We start from the raw sequence: 27,943 nt of genomic DNA on the forward strand, positions 1-27,943 counted from the left end.
CTCTAAAACTAGTCTGCTGCTCTGAACTGAAACTGAAACTGTTCTCTCCTCTGCCTGTGTTTGCTTGTACTCTACCATGTTGGAAAAACCAGCTTTTGGTATTGTATATTTATTTCATGTGTTATATTATATATAAAGAGAGGTTAATGAATCCTGCTGAATCAGTTACCGTGTGTGCTTTCTGAATGTGATTGCTGCAGCAAACTTTGATAGAATGTTCAATGGGGGAACTTCAGTCCAAACTGGAGCCTTGATCAGAGCTATGCATCACCTGGCCTTATGTAATTTCATTCCCATCACTCTCTGAAAAGGAGAAGAATGAGTTTCTAAAAGCTGAAGGGTGGTAAGATTCCATCATTTTGCTCTAAATCATTTTTCCTTTAACACAGTCCTTTTAAATAATCCTGTTATTTGCCCAGGCTTCTTCAATAAATCATTGTTTTATTTTTTTTAATCCAATTTTCATTTTGTTGCCTCCAAATCCCAGATCCAGAATTTAATTGTATGTGCGTGTGTGTGCAGGGAGGGGAACACTTGGCAAAACAATGTTCAAGAGTCCTCTCTCCCTGATATTAAGGTCTGGACTGGCTTATGCTGAAAACAATACTTAGGCCTCAAGTAAGGCATTAAAAATAAAAATAACAACAGCAACAACAACTATATTTGCAACTGATCACTGGTTCAAAACCTTCACATATGCATCATATACTGTTGTTATTATAGAGTCCTGGCAGTGACATTTAGCACCAATCAAGGCTTCTGCCTACTTCTCAAGGGTATTCTCAAGTAAAACACATTGCAGTAGACAAGCTGGAATGTAATTAATGTATGGGTGTCTCTTGCCAAATTCCACTGCCTCAAGAGTGGCACAGGAGTTGTAATAATGCAAATATTTCTTGCTACTCCCATCTGGGAAACCAGAGGCAGTACATGGCCATGTTTATTTTCAGAATATGGATCTTCAATTTTATTTAAAATATTTTTTTAAAAAATATATCCCATCAGTACAGGATGAATTTTAATTTCATCAAGTGTATCTCTGCTTAGTTTTTTCTGGATTGATTTTCAACTTTATTACCCTTATCCTACTTGTTATCAAACTTATAGATAGAAAGGATCAGTTGCTTCTTGAAGTTATGTGTCAGACATCAATACACCTAGGCATAATCACCATACAGGTAAGATCTCAGTCTTCCAAAGCTCCAGAACTGACACTTACTTCACTAGCATCATATTAGGTGGAATAGCAACATACCGACATACATCATTTAATGCAGATGCATACGGGCACAGAAGAAAGCATCTGCTGCTGCTTGTACCTCACTACTTTGAGGTAGGCCACATCAGTAATCATCTACCACAAGGACCGAATTCTACTGTTGTAGCATATAATAACAGAACCTTGAATGTCTGCCAGAGTTTCCTTCTGTCAATTCTTAAACCATGAAAAATCAAGGTGGGATTATTTTGAATCATTTTTCTACACTTGCTTCTTTTCCAGCTGCCCAGAGATGGACCTGGAGTTTGGCAGCATACATATGTAATTTATTATACTGGGTTGCACAGTCAGCCAGAGAGTCAAACTGGATTTGGCATTTTTCCCAAGGATCTGGGCTAGGCAGATATTTGATGGTGTTGAAAGTATCATTGCAGAATATAAATTGTTCCAAGGAAAGCTATATTTTGCAATTGACTGAAAGTGAAACTAGAAAAATTAGAATATTGTGCAAACGTTCATTTATTTCAGTAATGCAACTTAAAAGGTGAAACTAATATATGAGATAGACTCATTACATGCAAAGCAAGATAGTTTCCCATTCTGCATGTTGTATTTTTTTTCCATTTCCTAATAAAATTGTCAAGGGTTTACACACTCTTTCACTCCCTGCTTCCAGCATTTTTTGGAGCTAAGATAAAATCATAAATGGTCATAAAATGGAAGAGAGATACATAATTATGTTGTAGAACTCTGGTGCACATTGAGAACTGCCAAACATTGTCCACCATTCCTTCCCTTCCCAATAGCATCACACTGAATCTTTTGCCATGTTTGATGATTAGCAAACCCTCATTATTTGTGTCTAAACTAAGAAAACAATATCCATGGCCTAAATCTCTCCTTTCTTGCAATACACTGCTCTTCATACATTTTGTGCCTTGATGCCACCAGTGGTTAGAATACAGTTTTGCAGATTAACACTGCCAATTGCCAAGAGTTTGATCCTGACTGGATTAAAGTTGACTCAGCCTTCCATCTTTCCAAGATCAGTAAAATGAGGATCCAGTTTGTTGGGGACAATATGCTGACTCTGTAAACTGCATAGAGAGGGCTATAAAGAAATATGAAGTGGGGTATAAGTCTAAATGTTATTGTTATTGCCATTCTGTAGAAATTTCATTTTACTGTACTTACTTAGTACTGTCCCCAAGATACATAACAGCCAAATTAATCCTCTGGTTTGCTTGATTTTTCTCTTCCTTTTTGCTTTGTCTTTTCCATAACAACATATGATTAACAATTCTTAAGGACAAGAAATAGATCTGGTTCAAACTAAGCTGTGATGCATCATATATTTGATCTACAGGAAGGAGGAGGAACAGAAAGATTACTATTTTACAAAGTTCTTATGAAAGTATGAAGTACTTCAACTACTTTTTGGGGAAGTGCTATACAAGCTAAGTGTTATAATTCAAATCAGCAGATGATATACAAAACTATGCAAGTAAAAACAAACAGAAGGGTAACAAGAGAATCTGAAGGTACTTCCGGTTCCGGCTGCGGATTGCGACGGGCATGCTTTGTTCGCCCGGTGCGCTCTTGATGGGCTCCCCCCTGATCGGGGGGGCACAGGGAGCTTTGTAGGGGCCCCTGCTGAGGGGGCAGCTTAGCGGGGGGTCCCCTGTGTCGGCGGCGGCCGGGGGGGCTCCCTGCATTGCCCTAGGCACCAGGAGGCAAAAGGGGAAGCGCTTTCCTGCGCTTTCGCGTCGAGGCAGCTGGGCGAGATTGATGATTTGAAGGCTGCAGCTGCAATGCGGTGAGGTGGAAATCCCCCCCGTTCCCTTTCTTGACTGAAGAAAAAAAAAAGACTGTCAGCTCTTTAGAAAAACTTTCAACCCGTTCCTGGGAAGTGTGACTGGAGGGAGGGGGATTCCCCCCCCCCTTGGATAAGCAGCTCTAAACTGCTCTCCGCCCCCAGAGGAGGAGGGGGGGTGAGCTCTGGAATGAAGTCACGCTCATAGCAAACAGCAGATTTTCTCTACTGCAATTGTGAAAATGAGGTGATGATCTGACTTTTTGAAAACTTTGAAAACTTTTGGTTTGTTGCTTTCTGATTCCGGAGCTGGCAAGGCAAGATGGCACACTTCCGTTGTCTTCATGTACTTTGAAATTTGACTCCACCCACAGAAACTGCTGGCATCTTGTCTTTGTCTCCGTGACACTCAGAGATATTTCTTGATACACTTTATCCTGGACTTGGAACAATGGACTTTACTGCTTGGATTTAGACTTTAGAAAAGGTCTTTATTTGTCTGGGCTGCCTGCCTCGTGATCTCTCTCGGCTATCCACTTTTACAATTGCTTTTTCCCTGTGTTGACACAGTCATTTCTGAGCTCTTCTTACTACAATGCCACCAAAAAGACCACCACCGGGGAAACCGGGTTTTGCTGGCTCTGCCCCAGCATCTTCAGCGTCCAGCCCCAGCGGACAACAGACACTAATGTCTTTACTTCAACCTAAGCCCCTTGAGGTGGACCTAACTCAACAGATGTTCCAACAGCTCTTAAAGGGGCAGGAGACTTGAAAAATCAACTGAAAGAAATGAATGACCAGCTCAGAGAGAACCAAAATGGGATCAGTTCAAAATTCACAGAGACTGGAACTTTTGGAGGAGGGGATGGCTGAGATGAGGGGGGAGGTGAGGGGGGTCCAGAGAAGAAATCAAGAACTTGAGAACCACCAGATAAAAATGGAATTTGAAAAGATGTCTTTTTTCCTTAGATTTCAAAACGTAATTGAGGCTGATGATGAAGACTTGAGGGACATTATGACAAAATTATTGGCTGAATATATCAAAAAAGACAGACAACAGTTGGGGTGGGATGTTGACCTGGTCTATAGAGTAAATTCAGCATATGCCAGAACACATAACGTTCCAAGGGAGGTCCACATTAAATTTATCAGAAAGACTACAAGAGATGAGATTCTGAGTGCACAAAGGGGGCATGTATTAAAACACAAGGATAGAGAAATAGCCATTCTGAAACAAATCCCTAAGAAAGTTAGAGATAAAAGAAAAAATTATTCACTTCTAGCGAAGAAATTATACCAGAAAGGGGTGTGGTTTCGGTGGCTTCTGCCAGAAGGTATGTTAATATTCTGGGAGGACACTAGAGTTAGAATTAACACAACTATGGAGGCTGAGGCCTTCATGGAAAAAAACAAAGTCCTCCTGGATAAATCTGATGACACTACACGGGATATACAGGACACGGGAGGTGCTGGAGCCTTGCTGGAGGAGGGAGAAGAGGCAACATCGAGAAAACTTAGATCACAAAAATGAACTAGAAAATCTGTCCGATATTAAATGATTGAAATCATTTGAAGATAAAAGGTTAAAATATGCTGACAAAATATTATTAAGTAGTAACAATGTATTAATAAATGAAAGTTATGAGAATGGGGGGGGAGGCCATTTCCTGCATAATGTAACTGTCAAAATTTGTACCTTATCTACCATCCCTTTCCCTGATTATTTTTTGTAAAAACCAATAAAAATTTTGTTTGAAAAAAAAAGAGAATCTGAAGGTGTTTCAGATATGAAGATATCAATCTTGCTTGTATCCTTCAAAACAAAAGTATATCAGCGTTTTCTTCTTTATCCTTTGTGGTTATCTGCAAGGTGGATTACGAAAGCTCTCATACATGCTTAAAAAGGGAATGCTGTGAAAGCATTAAGGGAAATAAGAAATGCTGATATAATTAAAAATATAGATGCGGGATGTGGTCCTGTAACTTTGCTAAGCCAATTTGAGTCTGATCATCGGTCAAGTTACCTTGGAAGTTTTCCCCAGTGATTGACAGAAGCAAAGACCTCTATTTTGTGAATTTTCAAAATTGGAAACTCTTTCTTTTGCAAACACAGCATGGTTGCACTTTCATCACAGAAATGTAGGCCCGCCCCTCTCCATTGCCTTTAGCTTATTACACTTACAAAGGAGATGAAAGTGAACATTTGAAACACTTAATTAGCCAATGACTGCTTTCTGATTCCCCAAAAGTTGAACTAACAAAATGAACATTTTGAAAGACTAAAACCTCCTGTTTTTTCTATTCCTTTGAAAACACATTACAAGATTCCTTAAGTTATAGTAGAAATAACACCACAGTTTGAGATCAAAAATACCAAAGGAGGGTTTATATTTTTCAAGTGACAGCCAAAGGCTTTTCCAGTGACAGCCAGAGCCTGTCAAGCAGAATAATGACAGCTCCCTTATTAAATCTGTGCTAACAAAAAATAATAACTATTACCTTCTGAATCTATCACACAAAACTCTCCCCATTCTAGTGAATGCCATAACATTGCCTGGCATTAGCTAAAGGACCTTTCCATTTTCTTCCATCAACTGAGGGGGACGGAGGGACTGGATGTGGATAATATTTCTCTTCCTTATGGAAGATATTTGAAAGGGCATTGGGTATGTAAAAAAATAAGAGAGAGGAGTGGGGAGGGGAGGGGAAGGAGAGGATTTTTTCTCTTACACACACACAAAAGAGATGGCAAGATGAAAAGCCAGAATGTTTTTTTGGTGAAGTCTGAAATTTTTGGTTTTTTTGACCCTAGACCCGTGATGGCAAAACTATGGCACGCGGTGCCATATCTCCTAGCACACGGAGCCATCACCAGTTGCTCTTCCGGGTTCAGGTGCAGCAGCCAGCTGGTCTTCATGTCAATTGGAGTGACAGAAAGCAGAAGAGGGGCCACCCAGTGCTCATGCGTAGGGCAGAAAAATGATCCTTTTGTTTCCAGGGTGCACATGTGCGTTGGCCATTTGGTGATCTGGTTCCTGGTGCGCATGCACATGCAAAAACCAGCAACAGGAAGAGCAACAGCTGCATGTGCCAAAAGAAGCAGAGAGCCATCCTGGCCATAGCTTCTTAGCAGAGCTGTGATTAGGGCTTCCCTCCCTCTCTGCTCAAGCGGGCTTCTTGCATGGCCCCAGCCCTCTTACTGTCTAGTTTATTTGTTTACTTATACTTACTGTCTAGTTTATTTGTTTACTTATTCCTCACATTTATGTTGCTACTCATCTCACAGAATGTGGCAGTGGGTGGCATACAATTAAAAACAAAGCATAAAACAAACATTAAACCCTCCATAATAAAAAACCCCATCCATATTAAAAAAAAACCTGAAGAGAGCATCTTTAATGTTACATCCATCTCAGTAATTCTCCATTCCCATGAGATCCCCAAGCCCATTGAGATAGTTATGTTTTGAGGGATTCTTTGGATGAGCTGCCTACCTCCAGAAAACAGCATCAGTTTTTACTTATCTCCCTCCAATTATAAATTTGGACAAGTTCTCCTGCTGTGGTTTGAAAGGTCCTCGCCCCCATCTAATATTATATTGAGTGCTCTTGCCTGTTTAGTGTGCAGTTTTCCTTCCTTGCTGGCTAACTCCAAATACTTCTTGGCTATTATAGGAAAAATGGAATGCCCTCTCAAATGAAGCAGTAGGTCTCTAACAGCTTCAAAGGCCTTTCCTTGTCCATCAACAGTAAAGTAGCTAATAGTTACATCAATGAAATACTGTAATAAGACCAAGAACTTGTTTAGAAAAAAAAAATTCAGTCTACTAGGAAAAGCTAGCTAAGTAGCTGTAAGAAAGAAAACCATAATTTTTAAAAGTTTCTGCTTTGTTTTGAGTCAGCAACCTCTTACATACTAGGCAAAATTCTTAGTCATGGTGCTAGTTGACTGCTGTTAATAAAAGAAAGGTCTAAAAGGTAAAGGTAAAGGTTCCCCTTACACATATGTGCTAGTCATTCCTGACTCTAGGGGACGGTGCTCATCTCTGTTTCAAAGTTGAATAGCCAGCACTGTCCAAAGACATCTCCGTGGTCATGTGGCCAGCATCACAAAATGCCGAAGGCTCACGGAATGCTGTTACCTTCCCATCAAAGGTGGTTCCTCTTTTTCTTTTTGCATTTTTACATGTTTTTAAATTGCTAGGTTGGCAGAAGCTGGGACAAGTAATGGGAGCTCACCTCCGTTACGCAGCCCTAGGGATTTGCACTGCTGACCTTCTGATCTACGATGTCCCTAAAAAGGTCTAGAAGGCATTATATTGAAAAATGGGTGGTAAAGAAGTTTTAATATTAAAAGTAGCTGTTGTATCTACATGTACGTGCACTTCAGCGCCTTGATTTAGTATGCACAAAACTAACTACTTTATAAAGGGATAGGTGCAGTAGCTACGGTATGCATTGACCTAAGCCTTGCTAATAGAAATGAGTGGGATTAGTTGGTGTTTTCTTAGGACAAAAAGGAAAGAGGGGACAGCAGCAATAAATTGTCTAATGGGAGGATATGGTAGCCTGCAATCTGTTACCATCTGTTTCATTCTGCCCATGCTTTTTTTAAACTGGTTTAAATTAAAGCTGCCATGAGTAGAGGTCAATGGCAGTTGATAAGTATGGATTTGCTCTTATTAGTTTTTCATTGCAAATGCATTATTTACTGTGCTGAAGAGTTATGTAGGCTGTTTGTTTTAATACTGCTTTTCTTGTTCAAAAGCAAACCTCCTACCTTAATTCAAAATAAATAAAGAAATTCACATATGTAAGCTTGCAAAGAGCTAGTTTTATGTCATAGCAAGCAAGAGAAAAAGCTACTAATAATTTCTTGTCTAGTCATCTGAAGGCAATTCTCACAGATGACTAAACCAACAGTGTTTACGAGACTTTTCCCATGCTTGAATAAAAATCTACTATATAGTCCATTATGATCACTTGTTACACCTTTCCTCTGTATTCACAACACTGAATAAACTGAAATTCTGTTTAATCAGTAGTCCATTATTAATGAAAGAATTAATTTTGGTTAAAATTCATGTATTAAAATCTTTTAAAATTGTTTACAAATTTCCTTTGACAATCCATCAGGGGCAGGACGTTTTCCATTTTGAATAGCATTGAAAATGTGTAAGGGAAAATGAGATTCCATATATTGGATATCTTTTAGAGTCAGTTCTGATAATGTTAATCTATTTAAAAGTAATAAATTACTTGAAGAATATAATTGTTGGAAAAAATTAAATTGGTCCCTTATACCTTTGATTTTGGTCACAAATGGATTATTTATATTTTTATTTGCATTAATACATTTTTCCTTACCTTTTTCAGTTTGTTTGCCAATATTCTAGAATTTTTATTATGGTATACTTAATATCTTTGTTGAGCAAGAATAATTTGAGAGGATATTTTATTTGTCTCCAAATCATCTTGCTCTCTCTTTTCTTAAAACTAGTTGTTTGTAAAAACTATCTCATCGATTTCTATTATACTTTGCTAATGAATTGTTCATTTCCACTAATGTCTGAATATTGTTTTCATGGCATCTCACCTTGTTCTTAATGATGTTTATTTGTATTATTTTCTTGACAAAAAGGTTTTCAGAGTTTCAATTAATCATTGCTTTGCTACTACGTTATATAGAATTGTATATGATTAACTATAGGATTAACTGGCAAATATAAATAAATGGAATAATTTCTTCTAATTTAAGTGTAATAATCATTGGAGCATTATCTGATATAATAATGCTGCAATTTTAACTAGTGGCAGGAAATTTGAAAAAAAAGTGTTTGATAACCATATGAAGTTTATCTTAGTATGAGATTTATGTCTACGTGAATATATGCCCTATTATTGCAGAATTCATAATAGTCCATGTGTCTATGACTCCATTAGTATTCACTACATTGAGAAGTCTCCCATATGTTCCAGACTGAAACTTCAATGCATTATCTTTTGTAAGAAACTGATTTGACCCTCATTAAGAGCATATGAAGATGATAGAATTAACATCTTGTTCTTATTAACTTTGTTTCCCTTCTATAAATATATATATATATATTCCCTATCTTTTAAAATCTTTTCAACCTTGAACTTTATGCCAGCTTTAAGAATGGCTAATACCTTTGATTTTTTTAGAACCATGTTCATCAAAAACTACCTATACTTCATACAAGAACCTATAAATCAACCTATTTGTGTCTGTGTGTCTCTGTGTGGGTGTGTGGGTGTGTACATACATACGTACGTATATATACACATACACATACATACATATACACACATATATAGGTGTGTATATATAGATTTATCTAAGACATTATACATGGAACATTTTGAAACTAACGCCTTAGATAAATCTGAACATAAACACAAACTCTGGCTTAGATATGTTGATGACACTTTCGTGATTTGGCCACATGGGAAAGAAAAACTGGACAACTCTCTCACACATCTCAACAGCCTACACCCCAAAATACAATTCACCATGGAAATAGAAGCAAACAGCCAACTTCCCTTTCTGGATGTCCTAATCTACAAAAAACCCAATGGCTCCCTAGGACACACCATCTACTTGAAAAAAACACACACCAACCACTACTTAAGCACACAATCCCATCACCCCCCTGCACAGATCAACTCTGTAGCCAAGACCCTCATCTCCAGAACCAAATGCCCAGCCAACAAAGACCACCTGAAAACTGAATTACACACTCTCACAAACATATTAATCTCCAATGGATTCCAAAGAAAAACAATTACCAACCTAATTCAAAGGGAGACTCCCCCAAAAAACCAAGACACAGAACAGGACAACGGCATCACCCTCCTCCCTCAATGGCACCACAGATCAAATCAGCAAAATTCTCCACAAACACAATATCAAGACAGCCTTCAACACTGAGCAAATAGCGAACATCTTAAGAAACCCCAAAGACAAAATCCAGCTAGAAAACCAAGGAGTCTACGAAATACCATGCAAAATCTGCCCTGCAACATACATAGGACAAACGAACAGGAGAATTGTTCTGCACGCATCAGAGAACACAAGAATGCAGTAAGAAAAAAAAGGAAAAAAAAACATCCTCCCTTTTCCAGCACCTGAAAGCTACAGGACATGAAATTAATTTTGAAGGAACCAGGTTAATCTCCAAAACAGAACACTTCAACAAGTGAATAATTATGGAAGCTATCGAAATAGAGAAACACCCTCACAACATGAATAAACGTGATGATACCTCCCGCCTACCAGACATCTCGGAATCCAGCCCTAGTCAACAAACGAACTCCACCCACCACCCAGGCCATTACAACACAAAACAACAATAGACACACAGCCAGCACCAATCAGCACCAATCTACCAATCATGATACAACCACACAATCAATCATTCCACTTACTGAAATGAAGCCAGCACTCCACACCCTCGCACCAAGATTTATAGAAAGACGGCAGCTCCGATCACATTTTAAGCCCAAAATTCCAGCCTGAAGATGGCGAGTGAGATCTCGCTGAAATGTTGCCAAGACAATCTCAATCTTATATGGGAAAAGACCCGAATACAACAAGACCAGCATATATGTGTGTGTGTGCACGCGCGCATGTACACACACACACACACACACACACACAGTTTCTTCCCATTCTCCCATGCCCTTTTGGTGATCATCCTCCTCCTTACTCTTAACTCTCCCCAGACTAAACCATGCCACCATATCCAACCTTCCTGCCCTCCAGTTCCACTTAAACAGTCAATGAAAAAAATGAATTTGCAGAGAATCCTATAGGAACTTTCTGTAGAGCTAAGAGGAGTGATTGTCTTATCAGATTCCTTCTTCTCAGTAGCCAATAAACTCGCAGTTTTAATTTCAATAATTCCCTAGCTGCAGTTATACCTACATTTATTATTTATTTATCATATGGCGTATCATTCATGGAATAGCAATATATATGAACATTTCAAAATTCTAGGCCATCTAGCTATGGAAGCACACCATCGTTCATATTTAAAAAATCAGATACTGGAGCAGTATATGCCCTTAGCTTGCAGCCAGTTATGATGTCAGCTACAGTTGGACATGGGACCTTGCAATCACACTAAAGAGAAGATATATTACCCATTTATACAGAGTTCAGTAGATGCTGTGTGAGGTGCAAATCTTATTCAGGATGGTCCATTGCTGATGTGGTAGTTCAAAGCCTGGCACCCTTTTTGTGGGATCATTTATATGTCTTCCTATCTCTGGGTGTGCAATGACCCATTTGGCTTTCCATTGAGAATCAATGTTAAAGTTGTTGGGCAGATGTGCAAGTGCCAGTCCTGGATTTGAGTCTTCCAGCTGATAAACGAGGAAGGTTGGCATGCACCAGTAGGAGCGAGTTGTTCATATTTTTTTTTCTGTATTCTCTTACTAGTGCCTCTTAACTTTGTAAAACTGGCAGTGCTATATGGTTCAGAACAGGTGCCAGCAAGTTGGAGTAGGTTTTAATACATCTGCTTATAATCCTCAAGGGGTCATTGAGTCTGGCATCTAATTTACTAGTATGGTAGCTGTTAAGCCATACCGGGGCACAGTTTTCTGCTGCGGAGTAGACCAGGCCTACTATCTACATTATTATTTGATAAAGTTCTTTTCTCATGTTTTTGCCCCTTGCTCTGAGCCTAAAGATTCAAAAAGAGTAAAATTTATGTTACTCTGCAGCTTGATGAAGCATTCTTATCTAATCTTCCACTGGTAGTTGAGCCTGCTTTCCACAGTTCCAAGGACAAATTGTAGATAACTTCCTTCATGCTTTGTTAGAGAGCTCTGCCAATAAGCTCTGCATCTCAGTCAAAGTTGAAATAACTTTTTGCCCTTGTGGCCTAAAAAAGAACACTTCCTTTGTATGCATACATTTTTTTCTGTCAGTGGTATGAATTCCTTTCTTTAGTGTAGTGTAGCTAACTTATACCTTGAAAGAATATTCTCACACTAGCCCATTTAATCTACTCCAGTTGATGTGTTTTTCTTATAGTGTTGGCTTTTATATTTGAGTTCACAAATCTAACCAAAATGTCTCAAGGCTTCTGGGTCTCCCTAGGAGAGTAAACCTGAGATGATCACATTCAGTACCTTTGTTGGTTAAGTTCATATCAGAGCTCAGGTCATTAATTTTAGAGGTGAGATAAACAGTCAAATTGTTTCTCCAACCACTTTTCTCTGCCATTCCTTTAATCCTTAAATTATTTCTCCTGCTGTGATCCTGTCAATCTGCCAACTCAATTTTTATTTCAGAACTACTCTTTTGAGCCTTGTATATTATATCATAAGCATTGCTGGCTTTCTGAGCAAGATCTGCTATTTGACGTGACATTTCCTCAGATTGTTTATTCATTTGCTCTGACATACCTGCCAAGCTTTTAGATGGTCCTATGGCATGTTTGTCCCATTATATCTTCACTTCTTATTTTATTAATTGTTCAATTACCTCCATATCAGATGTCTGTCCTTGCCCATGGGCAATGCTTTCCTCCATTGCTTCTTTTTAATTGCAGGGATCCACCTGACCTTCCCCTGAATCTTTCAAATAAGCTTTAATTCTCCTTACTTTGAGCATAGTTTTTTTTTTCTGAGCATCCTACTTGATTTATCTCATTATTTAATAAGATATTTTATAAGGGGAAATAGCTATGTTGAAGAAAATAGCAAGATCTAGAAAGAATGAAAAATATGCAATCCTTCTCAGTAGCTAACCATGCCCCTTATTTCAAATTCATTAAAATGGCATCGGAGTGTCTTTTTATGTAGGTCACAGAATTCTTGTCATGTTCCAGCATATAACTTTTATATAATGTTATTTTTCTCTAGCCCCATCTAGTGGCCGGATGAACAAATATGCCCCAACATGGGATCTTTATATACTATTGTTGCTCTTTAGCCCCATCTAACTGCCAGAGATACAAATACCAAGTGTATTGTTTGAAGCTGACCCCACCTCTTTATCCATCAGCCTCCACTCTCAAAACAAGTGTACACTGGGAAGCCATATTCCATTTCCTTTAGCATTTGGAGAGGCAGAAGCACAAAGAAGAATCCATCTTAATCTCTGGCACATGGTCATCCAAGGACAAACCCACATCCCACACAGAGCATCACTGGTGAGATTTAAATTACTTATATTTATTAAGTATTATGTTCAGCAGTAATACAATACTGCCTATCCTGTATTTGGTTCTTATTGTATGTATTCCTATTTCCCCCAGTTTCATCATATCCTGTTCTTTCAATAAAGATCTACCCACATGGCCTGTTTTATTGGAGGATAGTTGGGTTTAGCAGCATGTCACGCTGCACACAGACTAACGTGTATTGCAGACAGAACAATTCTATTGACTTATAAAAGTGTTGAATAAGTAATTTGTATGCATGATTACACTACCTAACTTTTCCCAGGCCAAACACTACTGACAAGTTTTGAATGTATGCTTTGTTTTTTTAAAAAAACTAAATTTAATTAGATGTCATTTACATACAGATTCAAGTGAAGTTAATTAAGTTAATATAAATACTTGAAGGAAAAGAAGAAGTATAACCTGAGGGTGGAGTCAAAAAGGAAATCAGCCCAGACTTTATATGTATCCAAAAAAAAAAAAAGTTCTAAGTCTAACCCTTCTTGAATTCTGTTGAATTCTGTTGACCCATATCTAATGCTGAGTTCTAATCTAAATCAATTTAATTGGAAACTTCATGTGTGGTCCTGATCTTTTGCACCTGACACTCTTTACATTTGTCTTTCCCCATTAAAGTGACAAATTGGCTAACAACTTCTGGATAATATCTAGTGTATGGAGGCTACTTGCACCATTCACGCTCTTCTACAGATATAGAAAGTTAACTAACACTGACAGTTGCATTGCATCTTCCATAGCTTCCTCTTTCCAGGCTTGTGTAAATCCAACAAATAGTAAATAACTTTCACTTTAGTCTTACTTCAGTATATTTCTAAATTAACAAATTATATTCATATGAAATCATAAGGAAGAGCAACTGCCCACAATTTCCAAATATTAGAGAAGTACCTGTCCAACATAAGAGTGTTGTTGTTTTTTTTAATTACCCTTGAAGGGAAATTCAACTTCTAGAATATAAGGAAAGCCTTTACAATTCAAGGCCCCTTGAATTAATCTAACTGGTGGATTTGGAAATCTATCTAACTGGTGGATTTGGAAATAAAGATCTCTTATTTCCTCATGCCTGCCATTCCAAGTTCAAAAAATTAGTGACAGTTTTTAAAAAAAATATATATTCATATAACTCTGAGCCAGCTCACCCAGCAAAAATACTACAAATAATTTTGGTGCAGGATGTGAAAAAAAAAACATATGAAGGAATGTATATTTTACAAGTCCTTCCTCTCCTCCCCCCTCCCAAAAAATACCCAATGTCCACTCCACACTCAAGTCCCTAATTTGTAGATAGGAAAACAATGACATGCTGCATAAATAGATTTTTTTTAAGTCCAAGGAAAAGTAGGAAGCTCAGAGAAATAAAAAGATAATTTTTTTTAAAAAAAATCCCCTCTAGCTCCCCCCCCCCAAAAAAAAAGCTTCTGCATGCCCACAGGGAGTAAAAGAAAATTACCAGATTAGATCTGATCTACAATCAGGCATCTTACTTTCCATGTGGATTAATGACTATCTAAACACAGGGTTACTAATCTGGTACACACAACATGAAAATTATGGCCAGAAAACAATCCTTCAATCTCTTTTTTAAAAGATATAAAATCATTCCCTGGATCAGATGACATACTAAACCTGAATATAGCATGTATTAACATGTAATATGGAATAGTTTCAGAAAGAGTCCCTATACTATCTTAGAAACTAAGTTTTTCTTAGAATTAAGCAGAGCAGACGTGAAACTCAATTCTAAGGTCAACCTAATGCTTCTTTACACCATTTCCTAAATAGTCTATGATGGACAGAAGGATTCCCATATTGTTCTAGCAATGTCACTATTTGGAAGTGTACATTTGTTATTAACATATGAAAATAATTTGATAATGGCTGGGTGAAATCAAATTTGGTGTGAAAATGCATCAAGTACCTTTGTAGGCAGTAAAAGGTAAAGTTGTGGAAATAACACACTTTGATCTGGACAATTGCTAGTACAGCTGTACTATCCCTCCATCCTAATATATACTGTCCATAATTTCAGACACACATTAGCTACCTTATTATATTATTTTAAGTTAAGAAATAACTGGCACAATCACATGTTTCTTTTCAGATTTTATTAAAACTGAACGTCCTATCAGAGATTCTTCCATAAGTGAAAGGATAATTCAGTAGGGTGCTTCACCTATTAAGCATTAATTCAATAGTGCAATCAATAACTATTCATATTTATGCACATGATATACAGTAGCTATAGATATTACAAAGCTAACACATTGTGCATTTTTGCAATCTTTTTATATTATGTTATGGAACAACATATTACCCTGCAAAACAAAATTATAAGTTGTATAACCCATATATGAAGCCCAGTCCATATATATACTGTATATTTATTTTACTTTATACAAATGCCAGAATTTATCATATTTCCCCTCACTGAATTCTCTTATTATGCTTTTCCATGTACACATAAATAAGGAGTCTAGAGAATATTTTCACCTGGTTATTTATATTTCTGGAAATTTTACAAAAATAATGTTTACCACTTGTGGCAGCTGTGAATCCTGACATGTACTATGAAAAGATGTTTAAAATGACAGATTTTTATTTATAGCTAAATGGAAACTGACTGGAAGGCAACTACCTCAGTATATCTCCTGACAGGTCTGTAGGTTATGTTTTTTTAAAAAAACTGATTCGTTTTTATATCTTCAATATATTCCTGCATCAACTATTTTTAAAGTTATATCTATCATTTTTTCTAATTGGTGATAATTTTTCTTTAGTGGCATAATTACACATGTTTGCATTTATTGCTTTTTTCCCTAAATTCATGATTACTTACTAATCCTGCTTTGAAATGTTAAACCTTGCCACTTTACATTCTTTTGTTGTTTACAGAATATTTATGTCAGAAAAACTTAAGGAAAAATAAATAAGAAAAGTAAATATTGAGGAGCATCAAGATGATGCTAAGAAATAAAATATGGTGAAATTATATAGGGGTTTCTAAACTTGATAACTTTAAGACTTGTGGACTTCTGGGGAATTCTGGGAGTTGAAGTCTTAAAGTTGACAAGTTTGGAGAATGCTACTTTAAATAATATGTTCAGCAGCCTCATAAAAGCCCAACAGGTAATCCTTGACTTTCCCAAAACCATCAGCTCCAAATATGGTCCTAAAATTGGGAACTATATGTTACAGCATCTGTGGCTCTTGGACAGATTCCACTGTCAACATGAATATCAGCAACTATGATGGCCAAATTGAAAGATTTTTGAAGGTTAGGATAACCCTTATGATCTATAGGGAATTTCTGATATTTCTGCTCATATTGGAGCATGTCTCCTTCTACTTGGGCTACATAGTATTTAGGGCTTGAAAAATGGGCAGCAATATACTGAATTGGGCTTAAAAGTGCAAAGACACTAGTTTTAAAAGGCCTGTATTAATAATATGCTCATCATTTAGTTCAGTACGGTAAGTAGAATTAGAATTAGACCCAGCCATAACTGAATACAATTACTTTGTATCAGTTCTGGATTCCGCTATCTAGGGTGTCAAACTCGCCATATCAAGTTGCCATCGTGTGACATTATACAACAAATAGCATCTGTCCAGCTGGTATCGGCCTTATAGACCGCCCCCTCTCCCCGAAGGGACTCGGGGCGGTGTACAGACAACACAATAAAAAACAATATTCAAAATTAAATACTCTTAGATAGCCCTAAAATCAAATTAAATACTAGGCTGTACAGTATGATAAAAATTAAAAACAACCTAAAAACCTACCCCTAAAAATTTAAAATACAGGCTAGAAGGATTAAAACTATGGTTAGGACAGGCCAGCTAAGTTAAACAGGTGGGTCTTAAGTTTCTTGCGGAAGGAGCGGAGATCGGTGGTTATTCTAATATTGGGGGGGAGGTCATTCCAGAGGGTCGGGCCCATCACAGAGAAGGCCCTACTCCTGGGCGTTGCCCGCTGGCACTGCCTAGTGGACGGCACCCGGAGGAGTCCCTTCCTATGAGAGCGAATCGGCCGCAGGGATGTATGGGGCAGGATGCGATCCCGCAAGTAGCTAGGTCCTGTGCCATGGAGCGCTTTAAAGATGATAGTCAACACCTTGAAACGCACCCGAAAAGCCACAGGTAGCCAGTGCAGCCCGCGCAGGAGAGGTGTTACATGAGAGTACCTAGTACCTCCCATAATTGCCCGCGCAGCCGCATTCTGGACCAACTGCAGCCTTCGGGTGCATCTCAAGGGAAGCCCCATGTAGAGAGCATTACAATAGTCCAGTCGGGACGTCACTAGCGCATGGGTGACTGTGTGAAGGGCGTTCCGGTCCAATAGGGGATGCAATTGGCGCACCAGGCGAACCTGGTGGAACGCCCCCCTTGCCACGGCCGTCACATGGTCATCCATTGACAGCCGGGCATCCAGGAGGACGCCCAAATTGCGTGCCCGCTCCACGGGGGCCAGCTGTTCACCCCCGATGGCCAGTGATGGAACCCACTGGTTGAACCGGGGCGCCGGTAACCACAGCCACTCCGTCTTGGAGGGGTTGAGCTTGAGTCTGTTACTTCCCATCCAGACCCGTACGCCCTCCAGGCACCGGGACATCACTTCAACGGCATCGTTGGGGTGGTTCGGGGTAGAGATGTACAGCTGAGTGTCATCAGCATACAGATGGTACTCGACCCCAAAACCACGAATGATCTCACCCAGCGGCTTCATATATGTGTTGAACAGGAGAGGCGAGAGGACCGACCCCTGCGGCACCCCACAAGTGAGCGGCCTCAGGGTCGACCTCTGCCCCCCTGTCAGCACACATTGCGCTCGCTGGGAGAGGTAGGAGAACCACCACAAAACGGTGCCCCTCACCCCCAATCCCTCTAGACGATGCAATAGGATACCATGGTCGATGGTATCAAAAGCAGCCGAGAGGTATAATAGGACCAAGATGGAGGAGCAACCCCCATCTCTGGCCCTCCAGAGATCATCCACCAACGCGACCAAAGCCGTCTCCGTGCTGTGGCCGGGCCGGGCCGGAAACCGGACTGGTGCGGGTCTAGATAATCAATTTCTTCCAAGTCACGTGGGAACTGTTGTGCCACCACACTCTCTACAACCTTCGCCAAAAAGCAAAGGTTGGAGACAGGACGATAGTTAGCTAACATAGCTGGGTCCAGGGAAGGCTTCTTGAGTAGGTGCCTCACCACCGCCTCTTTTAAGACGGCCGGCAAGAACCCCTCTCTCAAGGATGCATTGACTAACTCCTAGAGCCAGCCTCGTGTGACCTCCCAGGATGCCAGTATAAGCCAGGAGGGACACGGGTCCAATAAACATGTAGTGGCTCGCAGTCGCCCACGCAACCTGTCCATATCATCGGCAGTAACAGAGTCAAACTCCTCCCAGAATGGTCCTTCAAGACTTGCCTCTGGCGTCCCTTCTAGACCACTGAAGGGGACCCACTCGCTACGGATCTGAGCGATTTTGTCCTGCAGATATTCCCCAAATTCCTCTGCTCTACCCTGCAAGGGGGCTTCCCGCGGCCTCTGTAAAAGGAGGGAGCGGGTCACCCGAAACAGGGCGGCAGGGCAGTTATCTGCGGACGCAATAAGAGCGGCACAATATTGACGCTTGGCCACTCTTAATGCCACAAGGTAGGTCCGTAAATAGGCTCTCACCTCTGTTCGGTCAGATTTGGAGCGTGAAGATCTCCATCTGCTCTCTAGGCGTCTCTTGTGGCGCTTCATCACCCTCAGCTCCTCGGTAAACCAAGGGGCCTGGGTGACTCGCTGTCGCAGGAGAGGCCGCAAAGGCGCAACCCGGTCCAAGGCCCCGGCAGCCGCATTGTTCCATGTGGCCACCAGGTCCTCCATCTGGGAGCGGGTCAGGACTACAGGAAGAATTCCCCACATGAGATACATTTCATAGACCCAGTGGTAGGATTCAAAATATTTTACTACTGATTATGTGGGCGTGGCTTGGTGAGCATGGAAGGATAAGGATACTGTAAAATCTCCATTCCCACCCCACTCCAGGGGAAGGATACTATAAAATCTACATTCCTACCCCACTCCAGGGGAAGGATACTATAAAATCTATATTCCCACCCCATTCTAGGAGAAGGTTATTGCAAGTTGGGACTTCTGAGGCAGAAAATAGATGGGGGTGGGGCCAGACAGAGGTGGTATTTACCAGTTCTCTGAACAACTCAAAATTTCCATTACTGGTTCTCCAGAATTAGTCAGAACCTGCTGAATACCACCTCTTCATAGACCCTACTCTATATGGTATCTTTCTTCCAGAAGTAAGAAGTAAGCTGTCCACTATCTCTTTATATTATTTGCAGAGGTAGCATTAACTGTCTGTTACTCTCTTTTCAATTCTGGCTTTGCATAAATTTGTTCTTAAGTCTTGGTCTTATGCAACCAGAATTAACTCCTCTATCTATTTCCCAGTCTTTCTGCTTTTAGTCATCACTAGATCTTGTTATCTAGGGTTAGGGCTAGGCAGTTAGATTTAGAGATGATCTGCTGTTTCCTTCAAGACAATCAACACAACCCTCCTCTTGCAAAGAGGCATTTGTCACCTCTAATTTGTCATACTGCTTCACAACACTCATCCAAGCCTTCAATGGCAGACATTTTTAAACAATCTATTAATTTCAATCTTAACAATTCATTGACTCCACCATGAATTCCACCACACAAACAACTTCTGGATTGGTTGTAGTGATAGTTAAAAAGTAGAAGTGATTTTTTGCCCTTAGTTTCACAATCTACTGTGAACAGGGCAATATGCTGTTGAGGTCATAATGTCTACATTATGAGTCCATTGGGAGAAGGGCGGCATATAAATCCAATAAAAAACAAACAAACAATACATAATTTGCGACATCTCTAGTCAATAATAAACTTGCTTATTTCATAGGCTATACTGCAGCTGTTTGGAAAATCACGAAGATAAAAAATTCTCATATTGTAGAAAAAGATATTAGGAAAATCATTTCCATGACTACTTTTTCCATCTCAACAGACCATATGGGAACAAGGCTTTGGCAGACATAGGATCAAACTAACAGAGCTTCTCTCCATTCAAAAATCCCAAAGCCTCTGAGTCATGTTAATAGATCCACAAATACTGATTCACTATTGCCAATTAAACTTCATCAATGTGTCCAGAACATACAACTTACAGTGGTGGGATTCAAATTTTTTTAGTACCGGTTCTGTGGGCATGGCATACTGTAGCTTTGTGAGCGTGGCTTTGTGGGCGTGGCAGGGGAAAGATATTGCAAAATCCCCATTTCCACCCCATTCCAGGGCAAGGATATTATAAAATCTCCATTTCCAGCCCACTCCAGGGCAGGGATACTGTAAAATCTCCATTTCCACCCCACTCCAGGGGAAGGATACTGTACAATCTCCATTCTCTCCCCACCCCATTAACCTGTTTTCCAGGTCCATTCTCCTGTGCAGGAAAACAGAAGAAGGCCCAGCCAATTAGCTGGGACTCAATCAACTGGGACTCGAGAAGCAGCAAATAGGTGGGGGTGGAACCAGGCAGAGGTGATATTTGCCAGTTCTCCAAACTACTCAAAATTACCCCTACCGGTTCACCGGAACCAGCCAGAACTGGTTGAATGCCACCTCTGCTTACCAAGTATTATTCAGTTCATAATTCTTTGCCTCCACTTTTAAGCTAATTTTAGCAAAGCTTATTAAATACAAGAATGCGGCCTTCAAGATATAATTATTTGCTATCATTTAAGGTTCAAGTATCCTATTAAGATATACAAAGCATTTAGAAACAAATTCCTGGTTAATATAATCTTGGCTCATAGACTTTCATCTTACATAGTTCTCCTCAGTTAAACAAAGAGAGCCTTCATTTTTAATGAGCTATCTAATATATAGCTATCATGTACCATCTCAGACTAATTCTGAATTCAAGAACAGTCTATAACACAGAACAGCCATTTAAAGTGTTCATTAATTTTAATTAAATGAAAATCCTTCATTGATTAGGATAATTATTTCCTAAATCAAAGCATTAAAAAGGTGGATTGATGCATTCATTAATGGTCAACATGCCTGTGTTTTGCTACTATATTGACAAATATAGTTGTAAATTTAGATTTGCATTTCTGCCTGTTAGAAAAATGTGATCGAAGGAAGATTGTGCTACTTCTTTGGTTGGTTATTTCCAAAACTGGCTTTTCTACCTGAAGAGCAGAGTGAAACGGAAAGATCTTCAACAACCTTATTACTTTTAGAGCAATCTGCATTAGGAACATTTTTCTTGTTATATTTTTTTCCCCAATCTCTTTTCTAGAATTTCTTTCAGTCTCTCTCATCTATTACTGGTTTCCTTTCTTCTACTAAATTGTTACCGTAAATTGTTAACTGGTCTGGCAAGAACCTGAGTAATCTCTCTCTCTCTCTCTCTCTCTCTCTCTCTCTCTCTCTCTCTCTCTCTCTGTGTGTGTGTGTGTGTGTGTACACTTTTAATGGCCTTAATGTTTAGTTTAATTTTTAAAACTTAATATAATCAGTTGGAATACAAAGAGCCCTGGTATGAATTAATGTTAAATTTTAGCCTTGAGTTTGTTGCTTCTCTGTAGTAATATAAGCAGAATGTAGGTTCTTCCATTTTCTGGCATGGAAAGCTTTTTTCTTCTTTACAGTGAGAAACTGAGATTGTTTTCCCTGTGAATTTGAATAGAATTTAAGAAAAAATATCCCAGTTTATGTAGAACACATCAAGACCAGTGTAAAATGACACAGAACTTGAATAAGTGTAAGGAATTTGAGACTGCCCATTATTGGTGCTGGAAGAAAATAGAGTTCCATTTAAAAACAAAACTCCCCACTTCTTAGTTTATAAGGTGACCAACCGTCCTCCTTTAGGGAGGACAGTCCTTCTTTTGTAAGTTCTGTCCTCCCTCGAAAAGTGTCCTCCTACATGTCCTCCTTTTCGATATTTCCAGTAATTATGAGACGCATGCGCTCCACACGAGAGATCTTGAGATAGAGCGCCGTGTGCAAGTGGCTTTGTTTATCAAAACACGACACGGCACGTCGGCAATTGAATGACTCCCGGTAATTATTTCTTTCTCAGTGAATATTCAATAATACAGAGGCAAGTACAATTCACGTTTTATTAATTCATTAATTTATCCATTTAATAATTTGGTGAGGCAAGTGAGGCACAGCCTAACCTTTCATCATCAGGGCAGTGAGTCATTTGATGGGAAACTTGCCTTTTGGGAGGAATGACCCAGCTTGGCTCCCGCTTTCGATCTGCCGCCCAATGACCGAACGGAGAAGCGAAGAGGCAGGAGAGACAAAGCAGGAGCCAAGCCGAGTCATTCCTTCCAAGAGGCAAGTTTCCTATCGAATGACTCACTGCCTTAGACTCGAGGCTCCAGTCCAGGCTGCGGTGCTTGCAGCCCCCTGCGGTGCTTGCAGTCCTCCAGGGACTCCCAAGCTCGGCACCAGAGAGCCGCTGCGAGAGAGGCTGGCCAGGTTACCCGTGCGGCGGCAGAGGTTCCCTTTGTTCTTTCGGGTGTGGGAAGCGGGGGGGGAGAGGCTTCCTCCGCTCCGTCCGCTCCCCATCTGCGCTGCCCTCGCCCGACAAGCGCGCCCCGGATTCCGCGCAGTTCTGGCAGGCGGTGCCGTGGCCGAATCCCAGGGCGGAGGGCGGCAGGTCGCAACTGAGCATGCCTGACTGTGGAATTCTGGGAGTTGAAGTCCACAAGCCTACAAAAATTGCTGCCTCACTAGCTATAAACCTCACTGCAAATATGTATACTTTTATTTACAAGTTGTAACCCTGTGGTCAACAGAAGTGTAAAATAATTTAAATTTAAATTTTAGTGAAGTTATTTGCTTATGTTAAAGTTTCAGTTGTAATAATTAATTTTATTTATTCATAATGTGCTTGCATCGTTCGTGCAGCTTTATATTTTATTTTTAATTTTAAATTTCATTTAGGGATGGAAAAATCAAAAAAGAGGAAATGCCATTTCAACGATCAATTGAAAAAGGAATTTCCATTCCTCACATCAAAGAAAGATGCCATTGTTTTCTGCAATATTTGCAGAGGAGAATTTTGTATTGCAGTTGGGGGCAGAGCAGCTATAACAAAACACTTGTCTACCAACAAACATAATCAATCATTAGATGGATCAGCTTCCAGTAGTAAAGTAACACGTTTTTTTAAAACTTCAAATTATTCTGAAGATGAAAAACAGTTAGCTGCAATGGAGGGAACATTTGCATTTCATACCATAATTCACAATCAAAGTTTTCGTAGTATGGATTGTACAACTAATTTATTGAAAAAGTTTCACAATGCTAAGTTTTCATGTGCCAGGACAAAATGCGAGGCTATTATTAAATCAGTATTTAAAAATTACTGTGATAAAATACTTACAGCAGACTTGAAAATTGCAGCATTTGTAACGGTTTTATCTGATGCATCAAATCATAATGAAACCAAATTGTATCCAATACTAGTAAGATATTTTAATGTTACCAAGGGGATTCAAGTAAAAATTTTAAATTTAGAATCCATTGAGGGTGAAACTGCTGAAATTTTGTCAAACCATCTATACAGAGTAATAAATGAAAACAATTTGAAATCCAAAGTTGTTGCACTAACAGCTGATAATACAAACACAAATTTTGGTGGGCGAAGACGCAAAGGGGTGAATAATGTGTATGTAAAATTACAACATTTACTCCAAAAGAAAATACTAGGAATAGGTTGTAATGCACATATTTTGTCAAATGCAATCAACACGGCATCATGTGCCATGCCAATTGATGTAGAAGTAATTATAACTACGATTTATTTGTATTTTAGTCGTTTTACCGTTCGTGTGGCTACTTTAAAACAATTTTGTGAAGAAGCGAATGTTGAACACAAAAAACTTTTAGGATGTTCAAAAGTTAGATGGCTTGCTCTAACACCTGCTGTAGAGCGTGTTCTACAATTATTTGAGCCTCTCCGTTCATATTTTTTAAGTTTAGACAAATGTCCTAAAATCCTGGAATCGTTTTTCAATAATGAAATATCTGAGATATTAATGTATTTTGTACATAGTCAAGCATCTATTTTTCACAAAGCAATTCAAAAGATTGAAGGTGAACGCATTTCAGCTACAGAAGTTAGTCTTATTTTGAATGACTTTATCCTTCAATATAAATCTCGATTTGAAGATCTCCTTTAATTATAAAAAGAAAATTGTCAGATTTAGAGGAATCAAATCCGGGCATAACGGAAAAGTTTATCAAAGAAGTGCAGAATTTTTACCAAACATGTTTTCAATATATCGAAGAATGGTCTGAAACAAACATCACGGGAAATAACAGCTTTCAATGGTGTTTTTTGACTTCATCGCAAGTATATTGGACAGATATTGAATCTTGTGTTGAGTTTTTATCTAAAGAAATGCCAGACATTAAAATAGATGACAATTGTCTCTTTGAAGAAATTAGAAGACTGAATGTATATTTAAGTTCTGAAAAATTAATACAATGGGAAAATCAATATGTTGAAATTGATAAAAGATGGGTGGATATTTTCAGCCATTTCAAAAATGAACATATTCCATGTGAAAATTTATTTATACTTGTTCAATTTACGTTGTGCTGCCCTGGAACTAATGCAGCAGTTGAAAGAGTTTTTTCAATTGCCAATGATTTTTGGACAAGTGAGAAATCGAGATTGAATGTTGATACTCTAGCTGCAGCACTTGCCGTAAAATTCAATATGAAGGATATTTCTTGTTCAGATATTTCCAATATATTGTTAGAAGATGATACATTGACAAAAATATTAATTCAATGGAAAAGTACTCATTTAAATAATAATTAACAGGCATGTAAGCATAATTACAATATAAAATGTTAAAAATGTTTTATTATGCATATATCATATTTTAGTGTATTATTGTTGCAATGAATAAAATATTTTTTATTTACAATATATTTTTTCCAATTTATTTGTCCTCCTTTTCATTGTAGAAAAGTTCGTCACTTTAGCATTTTGGACAATAAAATGTGTTTTGTCCTCCTTTTCATTGTAAAAAAGTTGGTCACCTTATAGTTTACCCTCCTAATCAGGATAACCTTATGCTGTAACTCACATACATTTTGTTCCCCAAAGCACAATGGTATTTATTATTATAGTATATTCTAGATAAATAATTTCTAGTGATTTCTGAAGTGTGCTATAAATCCTTTTTCTTGTTAATATATATATATATATATATATATATATATATATATATATATATATATATATATATATATATATATATATATATATATATATATATATACATACATATACATATATATGTGTGTGTGTGTGTGTGTGTGTGTGTGTGTGTGTGTGTGTGAGAGAGAGAGAGAGAGAGAGAGAGAGAGAGAGAATATATCATTCTGAGTATTAATGAAACAGACTTACCGTAAATAGCAACTGGAATGCTTGCAGTTTTCCAATTACAAATATCTATGTGCAAAAAAGATAAAATTAACATTAAAATATAGCTAACATGAGACATGACATATAAATCAATTTATTACAAGGAAGCACCTGCTAAAATGTGCAAATTAGGAGAAACCACATTTTTAAATATACAATTGAAAAGAAATGAGTTTTCACAACATGGTTAAAAGCAAAACTGTTATTGAAACAGCTTCAGTTTGATTTCATGTCTGAGAACAAACAATTGACTACATTTATCCCACTTATTTACAACATCAAAAGCAGATTTCCCCCCCCCCCCTCAGTAATAGGACTATCTGCAGCTGAGCAATAGCTAGATGGTGAAGAAAACATGACTCTTTATTTCCATCTATATAGGTGGATATAGTTCTGGATATATGGAATTTGTACCATGTATATGACAGACCTATTCAATACAGGTACTGACTACAGTTGAGACTGGCAACTATGATTAAGCAATGCAGACAAAAATGATCAATCATGATTGTGAAGCTGCTACTGTGTCTGGCTTACAGTGGCAGTTTGCCAGTTCTAGCTATTGTCATTATGTTAAGTATGACACCATGTGACCTGGCTTGAGACTTCCTGCCATTTTTTACACTGATTTTGCTTGTCACAAATAACAATCATGTGACCATTACAACCATTGTAAAAACAATATGTGTTGGTTGCAGGCACCCATATTTAGGTCACATGACCATGCAGACATTCCAAAAGCTGTAACTTTGAGGGCCAGTCATAAGTCTCCTTAGTCAGCACCGACCAATCACTGAATTAATGGTTGGTAAGTGAGGATTACTTATAGTGATGTTCAGCCTTCTTTGAGCAGTTTCCAATTTTGCATTGTCTTTATTAGATAAATGAAATATTGTTCACTATTCTTAGATGTGAAAGCATACAAAAATCCCTAAAGATCCCTCAAACATCATTAGTATTTTATACTAATAATTTCCCTGATCCAATTTCTTTTAAATCTTTTTAGACATTTGAACTTTTCCTCTAAAGAAAAAAAAATGAACACATATATTACATGCATCCTTAGCAGCAAGATATAGAGAATAGACTAGAATATGCTTAAACAAGAAAACATGGACAACTCTGATCTTTTTTGTTATGAATCAAAACTTCCACAAAGGTCAGGTCCTGATTTGTTGATCCAAATCTATAATATGTTGAAAATTATGATGTAGCAGCAATAGCCTTGGTCACAAAATATTGCTGCCATAAAATATAATGATGGAGGTAAGCAAAAACTCAAGCATTACATTCAGTATCAACAAGTTTGCCCTCAAATGAAAGTGAGTGTGTGTATTTGTGTGTGTGTGTGTGTGTGTGTGTGTGTGTGTGTGTGGATAGATAGATAGATAGATAGATAGATAGATAGATAGATAGATATAGATAGAGAGATAGAGATAGAGATAGATAGCTTTTTATTTTTTCATTTTCATAACATATAAACCACATGTATACTATTACATAGCCAACATCGTATTGTATTATTAAATGTTTACATCAATTCATCTTACCATCAACTCCCAAAAACAATTATTGGCTCTTCTGCTCTCCATACACCATATTTGTACCTTATCCATCACTTTCTTCTCCCTTTCTCCTCCCTCTTCCTCCCTCCTTTCTTCCCTCTGTCACCCTTCTCTTCTCTACTTCCCCTTCCCCTCTCCCCTTTCCACGCCTTCTTTCTCTCCTCCTCTTCCTCCTACCCCCCTACCCTCCCTACTCTCTCTCCTATCCCCCTCTTCTTCCCTTCTCTCCACTATTTCACACTCTTCATCTCATTTACTTGGTGTATTTCAGCTACTGAGCAAGCTCCATTTTATGTTGATAGTATTTATAATTCCTTTTCAATATACATATTTAATTTTAACATATATCTTCCTCCTTTTAAAAAAATAGAACAAAAAAGTATACATATATAGTCATTGTGCTTTTAATCCCCCCCTGACACCCTCATTTTGGTCGAGATGTAGACCTGGTTAAAATTCCCAACTATTCTCATAATTATATTTATATAATTATACATCCTTACTTGCACCAAATTGTGATTCTGTCATTAAATCTCAAGTTCCCCATTTTAAGTATATTTCATGTTCTCTCTCCATTTTTCCATATCTTGGATTAGATTACCCTTAATTGTCTATAAATGGCAATCCTTACTGT

General features: G+C 38.4%; 1 protein-coding gene across 2 annotated transcripts in view; it reads right to left on the minus strand.

The window, feature by feature from the left end:
• CDH18 (cadherin 18) overlaps positions 1–27,943 on the minus strand; it is a 660,513-nt gene that overhangs the window by 322,550 nt on the left and 310,020 nt on the right. For both annotated transcript variants that reach the window (XM_081951851.1, XM_081951852.1), the window contains exon 4: positions 25,727–25,771. The gene's annotated coding sequence lies outside the window, so the exon portion shown is untranslated. The remainder of the gene's footprint in view (positions 1–25,726; positions 25,772–27,943) is intronic.

This window comes from Natrix helvetica (assembly GCF_964273705.1).
Source record: "Natrix helvetica genome assembly, chromosome: 4".
Classification (NCBI taxonomy): Eukaryota; Metazoa; Chordata; class Lepidosauria; order Squamata; family Natricidae; genus Natrix; species Natrix helvetica.